Genomic DNA, 13,850 nt, shown 5'->3' with positions numbered 1-13,850 from the left:
TAAATCCAGCAATTGCATTTCAAAGTTGCCAATGTCAATATTAAAGGGAGAAAAAATTTAATTTTGTTACAATAGCATTGAGAGGTTTTTTAACAAAGGCTAATGTCACTTTGCTGTTTCTGAAACCTGTTGAGAAAAGCTTCCCTCATATTTAAAATACCGCACGTGGTATTTTGTGGAAGAGCCATACTCAAGGGGCCAAAGAACTGCATGTGGCTCGAGAGCCGTGGTTTGCTGACCACTGGCCTAGACAACTCTCTCCTATTTACAAAGAGATTATATTATTAAATATATCTTTTTCCATGTGACCTTTCTTTTGTCGAGCTTTGGATTGGTGTTCACTCTAGCACTTCAGGAACTTTTTAATTCCTTTATTTTTTTCCCTGACTGTATGAAAAATTTATTTTCCTATTTTATCTGAATGTGATATTTGTGATTGTACATGTTCAAGGATTTAGCCAATGGTTTGGTCCCTACACAAAGCAGAAGAAGGGCATGAAGGAGAATAGGCTCCACAATAAAAATGTGTTCTTAAATTTCTCAAATTTAATTTCTGACTAGTGGATAAGGGGGTACAAACCCCTAAGGAATCTCCTACCCCACCTCACTCTTTCATTCCACCCCATCCACCCAAAGTGAGCTAGGACTTTTTGACTACTTACTTCCAGGAGAGGCCAGTGAGAATTCTTCTCCTCATCACAATTTCTGGAAGTGGTTATTAAATTCCATGAATCTGCAATGGCAGAATTACGATAACATTTCCATCAAGAGGTCAGAAAGGAGAAAAATGGCACATAGGCTTGGAAATTTCCCATTTTTCCATGATAGCCGGCATTCATTATTATTATTATTTCCTTTTCGGGAAAGTCTGCTAACACCTTTATTATTTTAGGAGTTAGGGTGCTCAGGGACTCTTGGTGGGGTGAGCCAGCTTCCTCTTTACCATCCCGGGCTTCTGGCTGTGCAGGATGGTGCTGGCTCTGCAAATGGCTGCCATGCATGGATCCAGGCAGTACTGTTCTTGAGGATCATGTGCTGATTCTGCTAAGAGTGGCCTGAGTGTTCTTATTGATGGTGGTCCACACGTAGGAGGAGGTGGCCGGCTTTCGCTGGCAGGATATCTGTTTCGTGATGACCACCACACCTCTGCTGTTGGCTGCAGGCTCCATACCCACCTTCTTGTAGTGAATCAGCTCATTGTAGCAGGAGTTGCTGGACTTCAGGTGATTGGGTTCAGTGCTGTATGTCTGCTTGTTCTTCTTGATCAGGAAGCTGGAGCAGTTCCATAGACCAACCATTGAAGGTGGGCAGACATGGTGGCAGCTCCCAGAGACGGAACGAGCAGGCAGAAGAAAAAGCAGGTGTCATTCTTTTTCTTTTTTAATTTTTATTGTTTTATTGCTTAAAGTATTACAAAGGGTATTACATATGTGTCCTTTTTTTCCCCCGCCCTTGACAATCCCCTGGCCTCCCCTACCCCCCAGTGTCTTATGTCCATTGGTTATGCTTATATGCATGCATACAAGCCCTTCGGTTGATCTCTTACCCCCCTCCCTCCTGCCCCCAACCCTCCCTGGCCTTCCTGCTGCAGTTTGACAATCAGTTTGAGGCAGCTCTGCCTCTGTATCTATTTTTGTTCATAAGTTTATAATGGTCTCTATTATCCATGAATGAGTGAGATCATGTGGTATTTTTCCTTCATTGACTGGCTTCTTTCACTTAGCATAATGCTCTCTAGTTCCATCCATGCTGTTGCAAATGGTAAGAGTTTCTTCTTTTTTATAGCAGCATAATATTCCATCGTGTAGATGTACCACAGTTTTCTTATCCATTCATCTACTGATAGGCACTTAGGCTGTTTCCAGATCTTAGCTATGGTGAATTGTGCTGCTATGAACATATGAGTGCACATATCCATTCTGATTGGTGTTTCTGGTTTCTTGGGATAGAGAAAGATAGAGAAACCTCATTTTGTTGTTCCATGTATTGATGCATTCATTGGTTGATTCTTGTATGTACCCTGCCTGGGGATCAGCCCAGCAACCTTGTTGTATGGGGAGGATGCTCTAACCAACTGAGCTACCAGCCAGGTCTGGATTGCCAGGGTTCTTGTCCCAGCATCAAGAAGGGTTCAGGAATCTGGAAAAGGCCGTGCGTGGATTAAAGAGTCCAGGGACTAATAAAGAGTCTGGAGATGAGATATAATTTTGAAAGGCATTGGGGGTCAGAAGACCTTCAGCTAAAGGAACTGAAGACTACCTCCTTGTCTAGGACCCTTGCTTTTATTAACACAATTTGTCCTAAGGCAAGGTGGAGATAATACACTTCAAAGGATAAGGTTTCAAAGGGTACAGAAGCATTGTCAGTTTGGGGAATAGCCTACAGCTGTTTAGGTGTTTGGCCAGTAGGAGGCAATAACATGTAGATTAAGATGCCTTTTAGCTGTCTGGCAGCCACAATCAGTAATCCCTTTTCAGGTTTGGGGAAATGCCTTTAGCCATTCCCAACAGGTGACTACACGTGTGACTCAACCCTGTTGAGTCCCCAAGTCTCATCAACCTTTTGATGAAACTCTTGAAATTATGACATGCTAGAATTGGTTCCCGGCACTGGATGTCATTCATTTCTAAACAAAGTTTAATATCAGTAAGTTAATTTGAAAAATTAATGTAAAAAAATTTTTTTTTTGGTAAACTTGATCATACTACATCCCTTACTTAGAATATGCCTAAAAGTAATAAGGAAGCATTCTGGGCTTTGATGACAAGTAACGTCCTGGAACTTTTGTTACCACCGCATCTAACAACTCTATTCCTTGGTGCTCACTCCAGGTTGAGTGCTGTAGATTTGTTCTATTCCTATTGAGGGCAGTTGTGTTTTAATTAAAGGTAACATTTAGAAATGATTTAAGAAACTTGAATAATGAGAACATAGACTTCTAAGTAAGTCATTAGGAGGCCTGTTTTTTTTTTCTTTTTACCCTTTCCATTTTTGAAGCAGGTTCTAAATAATGTGTTATTAATCTTTTATGAAACAGTTACAAAATGGCACTGCATAGAATTATTCATATGTCTCTTGAATGTGATCAAAGCACTTTTTATAATAAATTATTGCATAAAAGGAAGTGCTACTAAATATTCATTAAGTATATCTTTATCAGTTTCTTTACATTAAAATGGCATATAAATTGATATTTCATATTGAAAAAAATCAACTGAAATAAAAATGTAATTTTTTCCAGATTTTCAACTTTACACTGAAACAGATTTTTACCTTTTAAAAATTCTATTTATAGGGGTTAATGTAGATGAAAAGAACATGTTTGAATTTTATAAGACAGCCTCTGGGACAATAGTCTCCTTCAGTAAATAGAAATAGGATTTTACAAAAATCACTAGTCTGTCAGTTTGCTAGTCCCAATATACCAGAAGAGATGCTAAACACTAAAAAACAGACAGACAAACAAAAAAAAACCCCACGCTTTAAAACTTAAACATTTGGAAATTACCAACTGCTCATGTGTAGATGGAGTAACCAGAATTCTATTTCACACAGAGCTGGTAGTATAAATTGGAAAAAAAAGTTGGTATTGTCCAATAAAAGTAAAGAGCATAGCCTGGCCTGTGTGGCTTAGTGATTGAGTGTCAACCTATGAACAGGAGGTTCCATTCCCGGTCATGGCACATGCAAGCGATCCCCAGTGTGGGGCTTGCAGGAGGCAGCCAATCGATGATTCTCTCTTATCATTGATGTTTCTATTTTTCTCTCCCTCTCCCTTCCTCTCTGAAATCAATAAAAAAATATATTTTTTAAAAAAGTAAAGAGCATACTTTATGATCTACAATTTCACTCTTTTGTACATAATACAGACATGCATTAAACAATGCTTACGGAATGTTCTTTTTTAATTTTCTTATTTTTCAATTATAGTTTGCATTCAGTATTTTTCTGTATTAATTTTTGATGTATAGCATAGCAGTTAGAAAATCATGTACTTTACAGAGTGCTCCCCTGGATATTATAAGTACCCACATGCCCCCATACATAGTTATCATGGTATTGACTATATTCCCTATGATGTAATTTACATTTCTATGACTATTGTGTAACTACCAATTTATACTTCTTAACACCCTTCATCTTTTTCACCTGGCCCCCCAACCCCCAGTCTGTCTGAATGTTCTTAGCAGCATTGCTCAAAAATTGGAATCAGCCCAAATGGCCTCCCATAAGAGAATGGACTAATATTCACTCATTGTAAGAATAAGCACTGGAATATTTTATAATGGAAAAAATTAATGGCAGTTGTATACATCAGTACAAATGAAGTTCAAAAAAGAGTCACAGATAAAGGCATGTTCTAAGTTTATATTCATATAGCACTAAATGAGGTAAAACTAAAGAAATGTTTATTTGTTAAAAATCTATACTAATAATAGAGGAATATGCAAATTGTTCAGGATGCCATCACAGTAACAATAATGATCAAACAGCAGGCTGCATGGGGCGACCAGGCCAGCAGGAGGATTAGTGAGGGATGACCAAATGACTGAAAAAGCAGGCTGTGTGGGGCGACCAGGCCAGTCAGGGGGGGGGCGGGGAGGGGAGCAGTTGGGGGTGATCGGGCTGGCAGGGGAGGGCAGTTGGGGATAATCAGGCCAGCAGGGGAGGGCAGTGGGCTCGATATGGCCAGCAGGGGAGGGAGCAGTTAGGGGTCAATTAGGCCAGCAGGGGAGCAGTTAGGGGGCAATCAAGCTGGCAGTCAGAAGTGGTTAAGGGCAATCAGGCAGGCAGTCAAGTGAGTGGTTAGGAGCAGCAGTGCCAGACTGTGGGATTGGGCCTATACCAGCGGTCAAACACTCCCAAGGGGTCCCATATTGGAGAGGGTGCAGGCTGGACTGAGGGACACGCCCCATGCACAAATTTCATACACTAGACCTCTAGTACAAATTAAAAGCAAGAAAGTAAGTAAGATAAATTTTTGGACCATGAGTACACCTAGATTGAAGAGAAGAAGGGGAGATCAGTGAGAAGTATACAAGAGACTTTGAGGTACTGATAATATTATGTTCTAGATTTGGTGTTGGGTACATGAGCACTTATTTAAATGTTGTTGGTTAAGCTGAGGCTTCATAGCTCAGGGGTTAGAGCACTGGCCTCATAAATGTTGTTGGTTAAATTGATAACCCTCTTTTTGAAAGCATGCTTTTCTTTCATAATAAATTGTGATTGTGAAGCAAAATGGTTTTACAGTTGGCATTTGCTCAGAGGTGATCTCTGTATGATGTAGACTTGTTTTTCTAGAGTGGAGGAAATTATTTACAACTAGAGTCCCGTGCACGGATTTGTGCACCGGTGGGGTCCCTCGGCGTGGCCTTCAGGGATCAGGCTGAAACCGACAGTCCAACACCGCCTGCCTCTCCTGCCTGCTGCTCCTGCTCATCCTGGCCCCACAGCACTTGCTGCCTCTGCTGTTGTAGTCTCACTGCCACTCAGCTGCAGTTACTGGGAGGCGCCAGCCAGCCATGAGCCCTGCGTTTGGCGCCTGCTGGTGAGCTGAGCAGTGCTCCCACTGTGAGAGCACACTGACCACCAGAGGCAGCTCCTACATTGAGCATCTGTCCCCTGGTGGTCAGTGCATGTCATAGCAACTGATCGCTTAGGCTTTTATATAAATATAGACTAGAGGCCCGGTGCACAAAAATTTGTGCGCTCAGGGGAGAGGGGGGTCCCTCAGCCTGGCCTGTGCCCTCTCGCAGTCTGGGACCTCTCGGGAGATAACGACCTGCTGGCTTAGGCCTGCTCCCGGGTGGCAGAGGGCTGGCCCAATCCCTAGGAGCAGCCCCTGGTCAGGCTCAGAGCAGGGCTGACTGGGGAGTTGGGGCGCAGCCACCTGTCATGCACAGAGCAGGGCAGATCGGGAGTTTGCGATGCCACCCTCAGTCATGCTCAGGGTAGGGCCGATTGGGGGTTGCGGCGCCACCCCCTGTCACGCACAGAACAGGGCCAATCAGGGGGTTGGGGCGCTGCCCCCTGTCACAGAGCAGGGCCCATCAGGGGGGTTGGGGCTCCGTACCCTGTTATGCACAGAGCACGGTCGATCAGCGGGTTGAGAAGCTCCCTCCTGTCACTCACAGAGTAGGGCCAATAGGGGAGTTGGGGCACCGCCCCCTGTCACACACAGAGCAGGGCGGATCAGGGGGTTGGGGCTCCACCCCCTGTCACACTCAGGGCAGGGCCGATGGGGAGGTTATGGCTCTACCCCGTCACACACGGAGCAGGGCCTGTTGGGGGGGGGGGGGTTGGGGCACCACACCCTGTCACACACAGAGCTGCAGGGCGATCAGGGGGTTAGGGAGCTCCCCCCCTATCAGGCACAGAGCAGGGCTAACCAGGGGGTTGGGGCGCCTTCCCCTGTCACAAACAGAGCAGGGCTGATAGGGAGGTTGTGGCCCCCCCGCCCCATCACATACAGAGCCGCAGGGCGATCAGGGGGTTTGGGCCCATCCCCCTGTCATGCTGATCCCTGTGCTGGGAGGCCTCACGGCTCCGCTGATCCTGGTGCTGGGAGGCATATTACCCTATTACTATATAGTATAGAGGCCTGGTGCATGGGTGGGGGCCAGCTGGTTTGCTCTGAAGGGTGTCCTGGATCAAGGTGGGGGTCCTGCTTGGGTGCCTGGCCAGCCTGGATGAGGGGATGGTGGCTGTTTGCAGCTGGTCACACACCCTTCAGGATGGGGGTTCCCACTTGGGTGCCTGGCCAGTCTGGGTGAGGGGCTGAGGGCTGTTTTCAGGCTGGCAGGTGACTGAAGCTCCCAACCACTCCTTTTTTTCTTTTTTCTTTTATTCTGGGCCAGCTTTAGCCCTGAGGCTTGGCTCCAGCTCTGAGGCCTCGGCTGCTGAAAGCAGGTATCTGGTTTATTTGGGTCTATAATCGAAACACTGTTTCAACTCCAGCTCTGAGATCCTGGCTGGCTGAAAGCAGGTTTCTGGAGTTTGTTTAGCTTCTATATTTGTAACAATGTTTCAAACTGCAAGCTCAGAGGCCCGCAGCGGCAGGAGTTGGAGTCCTCCGTCACTGAAGCAAGCAAGCCTCATGTTCGCTTCAAGCTGCCTGGCTGCCAGCCGCCATCTTGGCTGGCAGTTAATTTGCATATCGCCCTGATTAGCCAATTGGAAGGGTAGTGGAGGTATGGCTAATTACCATGTTTCTCTTTTATTAGATAGGATATTTATGGTGATTTGACATAACACCCTCTAAGGACCTACCTACACCTTCTTGATCTCAATGTATAATAATTTTATCCACTGTTGGATTTAATTAGCTGATATTTTGTTGAGGATTTTTGCAACTATGTTCATGAGAGATGGTGTTCTGTTGTTTTCTTGTAATTTCTTTGTCTAATTTCGGTATTGGGATAACACTGGCCTCACTGAATGAGTTAGAAAGTATTCCCTCAGCTTCTATCATCTGGAAGAGATTGTAGAAAATTAATATATTCTTTAAGTGTTTGGTAGAATTCACCAGTGAGCCCAATTGGACATAGTCCTTTCTGTCTTGGAAAGTTATTAATTATTGATTCAATTTTTAAAAATAGATATAGGTCTATTCAGATTGTATATTCCATTATATTTAAGTAGAAAAACAACACAGACACTGATGTATTATCTTGGATTTATATTCTGTCTAGACATTTTTCAGATTACTTACAGTTTTACCATTGCTTTCACGCATGTAATTTGACAATTTTGAAAATTGTCTCACTTTTATGGAATCACATTAAAGTATTCAACTTAGCTCTCATATAAACTACTTTCTCATTGCTTTTAAATATTAATTAAATTAAACAATTATCAAAACATGTACAAGTGCTATAAACAGGTGTCATAACAAGCACAGATCATCCTTGGTGAACATTCATCTCCCATGGGAGTGGGCTTATAGTAGAGTAGCCTACTATCCCTGAGACTTGAGTATACCCTAGGCATCTGCTGGCTTGCTTTATGGTGACAGTGGAGAGCACTGATTAATTTGGTAAATTGGTTGAGTAGACATAGGTTTGTTAAATGAGCTCTGATACATATAAATGACATATAAAATATTGTAGTACAAAGAAAATCTGAACTAGAAAACACAGGTGTCAGAATATTATTATCTCTCATTTAATTTCTAGGACTTTAGTTATCTCCCTGTAAAATGTTAATAACAGTTTTACCCATTGAAGAGGTTTCCTAGAGATGTTCAAATCTCTTGTGAGTTTTTGGTGGAGTGGTAAAGGAAAAAGGAGAGGAAAACATTTATAGTGCATTTAAAGAACTTTGTATTGGTTATGTAAGTTCCTTATTTTAATAAATAAAAAGTAAAGGGCTACTTCTCTAAAACAAGATTCTTTTGACAACACAGCAGATGACTAAGAATAATGACATTTTTAACTGATTATGACAAATGTAAGGTCCTTATTTTAATAAATAAAAAGTAAAGGGCTACTTCCCTAAAACAAGATTCTTTTGACAACACAGCAGATGACTAAGAATAATGACATTTTTAACTGATTATGACAAAAATATATTTTTAAAAAATTCCTACATGCCATATGTCTTTACTCAGCCCTGGTTAATATAGTAGTCTTCTATATTTCTTGTTTGTTTTATTATTGAGATACAACTTTACAAAATATCAGCTTGCTGTGAGTCTTTTGTAAATATTGCTAAGTCTAAAATACTAACTTTCAATGTGGAGATAAAGGCAATTACTATTGTCAGAGGAAATAGGTTGAATGAGGTGTGTGTGTTTTCAGAAAATAAGTCACTGCTTTCTTATTCCAAAAAATTTGTATGTGGATCATGGGAGGCTGAACATTACAGAAACAGAAAAAGCAGTAAAAAGAATAATATTTTTAAATGAGAATAAGTAAATCATGTATACTTTAGATATATAAAAATACCCTCTTTATTTCTACTTTTTCCTCTCCTCCCACTTCCTCCCTTCCTATCTCTTTTATGTAGGGACTTAGAAATAAACATTGAAAAATTAAAATAGGAAAAGACCATGAATTTAAAATACAGGATGATCCAAAAATAGGTTTAGGTTTACAGTTGTTCATCTCATCATAGATAAAACAAGAGCAGGTGTTTTAGAGACATATTGTCTGGAATTAAATCTGGTTATAGTACTTACTACCTTTGTGAACTTGTACAAGTCATTTGAAGTCCCTGTGGCTCAGTTTCTTCATCTTAAACATGTGGAATACTAATAGTCCCTATAGTCCCTATATCATTGGGTTAGTGAGAAGATTAAATGAGTTAACCTATGAAAAGTGTTTAGTACAGTGCCTAGTTCATATTAAGATTTTATAAATGTTTACTATTATTATATGTCATGACAAGGATGCACTGCAGTTTTACTTTATTTTTGTATCTTAAAGTAGAAATGGGAGACACAATAGTAATTTTTTTTAATTGATTTCAGAGAGGAAGGGAGAGGGAAATAGAGATAGAAACATCAATGATGAGAGGAAATAATTGATCGGCTGTCTCCTGCACGTCCCCTACTGGGGATTGAGCCTGCAACCCAGGCATGTGGCCTTGGCTGGAGTCGAACCCAGGACCCTTCAGTCCACAGGCCGATGCTCTATCCACTGAGCCAAACCAGCTAGGGCCACAATAGTAGTTTTGATTAAATTTGCTTTCCCTTTCCTTTATGTTTCTTGAACTGAAATGGGTAAACAAGAAGCTCCTCCTTATTCTGTTCACATCACTTGTTTTTCTTTCAGAAAAATCACTTGATTGAGACTCTAAGAAGAGGGCTCCAAATTAGAAAGGTAAGTCCTGGAACACGTAGAAGTACCTCAATAAACAATGCCAACCAAAGTTGACTTTCCCTTGAGCCCTTAGCTTGAAGAACATTCTTTCCTTCCTTTTTTACGATGTTGCTTTTTGCAGTTAGAGGAAAATTTCACTATAAAATTCATTTACTTACTACAGAGGTCTGTTGTTGTGAGCTTAATAAATGAACACTAACTGCTACCTAGGTAGCCCAGGGTCTTGTTGTACCATCCAAATATGCCCTGCTTATATGCCTAAAACTTGGTTTACACTTGGTGGTGGTTTACTCTATTGTTTCAGCTTTAATGATATATAATTGATATATAACATAGTGCATGTTTAAGGTATACAATGTAATGATTTGATACTCATACATTTCTTATGTATATGTTGCATTGAAATGATTACTACAAAAGATTTATTAATATATCAGTAACTTTACATAATTACAAAAGTTTTTGTGGTGAGAACATTTAAGATGTAGTCTCAAGCAAGTTTCAACTATACAATATTGTTATCTATAGTCAACATGCTATACTTTAGATCTCCAGAATTTATTTATTTTATATCTGGAAGTTATACCCTTTGACCTATATTTCCCCATTTACCCCACTCCCCAGTCCCTGACAACCACCATTCTATTCCTTTTCTAAGATTGGCTTTTTACATTCCACATATAAGTGAGATCATACAGTATTTGCCTTTCTCCCTCTGGCTTATTTCACTTAGCGTAATGCCCTCAAGATCCACCCACTTTATTACAAATGGAAAAGTTGTTTTTTTCAAAAATTCTTTCTTTTACATGGCTGAATAATATCCCATTGTATATACATATATATCACATTTTGTTTGTCCATCATCTGGTGATGGACACTTAGGTTGGTTTTCATGTCTTGGCTATTATGATAAATGCTGCAATGAACATGGGGGTACATATATTACTTTGAGATAGTGATTTTATTACTATATACATATATATATATATATATATATATATATATATATATATACCCATTAGTGGTATTACTGGATCACAGGCAGTTCTTGTTTTAATTTTGAGAAAACTTTATAGACGCTGTTTTTCTACAGTGGCTGTGCCAATTTACAATTCCACACCAACAATGCACAAGAGTTCCCCATTTTACATGCCTTCACCAACACATGTTATCTCTTGTCTTTTTCATAATAGCCATTCTAACAGGTATGAGGTGATATCTCATTGTAGTTTTGATTTGCAATTCCTTGATGATTAGTGGAACTGAGCATGCTTTTATGTACTTGTTGGCCATTTATTTGTATGTCTTTTTTGAAAAAATGTCTACCTCACTTTCCCATTTTTTATTTGATTTTTATTATTTTTGTTATTAAGTTTTATAAATTTCATATATATTTTGGATATTAACCCCCTATCATATAGATAGTTTGAAAATGTTTTGTTTCCATTCTGTAGGTTGCCTTTTTGTTTTGTTGTTTATTTTGTGGTTTATTCATTTGCTCTGAAGAAGCTTTTTAGTTGGATGTAGTCAAACTTGTTTAATTTTGCTTTTGTTGCTTTTGCTTATACAGGCAGTCATCCGGTTATGTCGGATTTGATGTACATCGTTTCATGGTTACGTCGCCATCTCCCGTTTATTTATAAAAACAAAGTTCTGTCATTTCGACATATGTACATATGTGCTTTATGTTTTTTATTATTTATTTACCACAAGTAAAGATCAGGAATTGTTATCTTCCTTTTAATTTTTTTTATTTTTTTTTTTTTTTTTTTTTTTTTACTGTTTCACTTCATTACTGCTGTGTTGTGCACCATGTGAGTGATGTAGGTGCTTATGTAGGCGGGTTCCGGCTTATGGTGAAAATCTCATTATGTCGCGCCGTAGGAATGGATCTCTGAAGTAACCTGAGAGCATAATGTAATGTCATACCCAAAATGTCATTCCCAAGGCCAGTATCAATATTTTCTTCTAGATGTTTTATCATTTCAGGTCTTATTTTTGATTCCTTAATCTATTTAGAGTTAATTTGTTAATGGTGTAAGATAGTGGTAGTTTCATTCTTTTTCATGTGAATATCCAGTTTTCCAAAACCATTTATTGAAGAGACTATCCTTTCTCCATTGAGTATTATTGGTTTCCTTATCCAATATTTATTGATTGTGTATGCATGAATTTATTTCTTGGCTCCTTATTCTGTTCCATTGATCTATATGTCTGTTTTATTCTAGGATCATACTGTTTTGATAACTATATAGTGTGTGTGTGTGTATATATATATATATATATATATATATATATATATATGTATGTTAGTTATATTATAATATAAAATCAAGAAGTGTGATGCCTCCAGTTTTGTCCTTTCTTGGGATTGCTTTGGTTGTTCAGGGTCTTTTGTGGTTCCATATGAATTTTATGATTGTTTTTCTATTTCTGTGAAAAATACCATGTAAGTTTGATAGTGATTACATTGAATCTATAGAAAACTTTGGATAGCATTGTCAATATTAATGTCATATTAATGGACATGGGTATCTTTCATTTTTTTGTCTTCTTCAGTTTTTAAAAAATCTATTTCTTATAGTTTTCAGTTTATAGCTCTCCCACCTTTTTGCTTAAATGCATTTCTAAATATGTTACTATTTAGAAACTATTGTAAATGGTACAGTTTTCTTTATTTAATTTTTATATGTTTTATTATTAGTGCAGAGAAATGCAACTACTTTTTGTTTGTTGATTTTGTAACTTGCAATTTTACTGAATTTATTAGTTCTAACAGATTTTATATGGAATCTTTAGGGATTTTAATATATTAGATTATGTCATCTGAAACAAGGATAATTTTACTTTCTTTATGATTTAGATGGTTTTTATTTCTTTTTACTTCCTTAATTCTCTGGGTAGGCCTTCCAGTAATAGGTTGAATAGGAGTGCTGAGAATGGGCATCCTTGTGTTTTTCCTGATCTTAGAGGAAAATATTTCAAACATTTACCTTTGAGTTTGATAATAAATGTGGGCTTGCCACAAATAGCCTTCAATATTTTGAAGCATGATTCTTCTATAACCATTGTGTTGAGAATTTTATCATGAAAGGATGTTGACTTTTGTTAAATACATTTTCTGTGTTTATAGAGATGGTCATAGATCTTTATCTTTTTATTTTATTTTTAATATTTTTATTGTTTATAGTATTACAAATAGTAGTACGTCTCTTTTTTCCTCCATTGACTTCCCCTCAGCTTTCCCCACCCCCCAGCACATGCCTTCACCCCTCCAGTGTCTGTGTCCATTGGTCATGCTAATATGCATGCATACAAGTCCTTTGGTTGATCTCTAACCACCTCCCTCCCTTGCCTTCTCCCCGAGGTTGGACAGTCTTCTTAGGACTATCTTGTCTCTGGATCCATTTTTGTTCATCAGTTTATGTTGACCATTATATCTCACTTATGAGTGAGATCATGTGATATTTATCTTTCTCTGACTGTCTTATTTTGCTTAGCATATGCTCTCAAGTTCTATCCATGCTGCTGCAAATAGTAAAAGCTTCTTTTTTATTGCAGCTTAGTATTCCATTGTGTAGATGTGCCACAGTTTTTTTAATCCACTCATCTGCTGATGGACACTTAGGCTGTTTCCAAATCTTAGCTATGGTGAATTGTGCCACTATGAACATATGGGTGCTTATATCCTTTCTGATTGGTGTTTCTAGTTTCTTGGGATATATTCCTAGAAGTGGTATCGCTGGGTCAAATGGGAGTTCCATTTTTAGTTTTTTGAGGAAACTCCATACTGTTCTTCATAGTGGCTGCACCAGTCTGCATTCCCATCAGTAGTGCATGAGGGTTCCTTTTTCTCTGCATCCCCACCAGCACTTGTTGTTTGTTGATTTGTTGATGATAGCCATTCTGACAGATGTGAGATGGTACATCATTGTTGTTTTGGTTTGAATCTCTCAGATGATTAGTGACTTTGAACATGGTTACATATGTCTTTCGGCCTTCTGTACGTCTTTTTTTGAAAAGTGT

The 13,850-nt window shown here is 39.1% G+C and overlaps 1 pseudogene; it reads right to left on the bottom strand.

Annotated features, from left to right (window-relative positions):
• Positions 1 to 904: 904 nt before the first annotated feature.
• On the bottom strand, positions 905 to 1,315 carry LOC118653548 (annotated as a pseudogene).
• Between the last annotated feature and the right edge of the window lie 12,535 nt (positions 1,316 to 13,850).

Source organism: Myotis myotis, unplaced genomic scaffold, assembly GCF_014108235.1.
Source record: "Myotis myotis isolate mMyoMyo1 unplaced genomic scaffold, mMyoMyo1.p scaffold_m19_p_4, whole genome shotgun sequence".
NCBI lineage: Eukaryota > Metazoa > Chordata > Mammalia > Chiroptera > Vespertilionidae > Myotis > Myotis myotis.
Note: the sequence above shows the minus strand (reverse complement) of the source record. Positions and strands in the feature narration are given on the sequence as shown.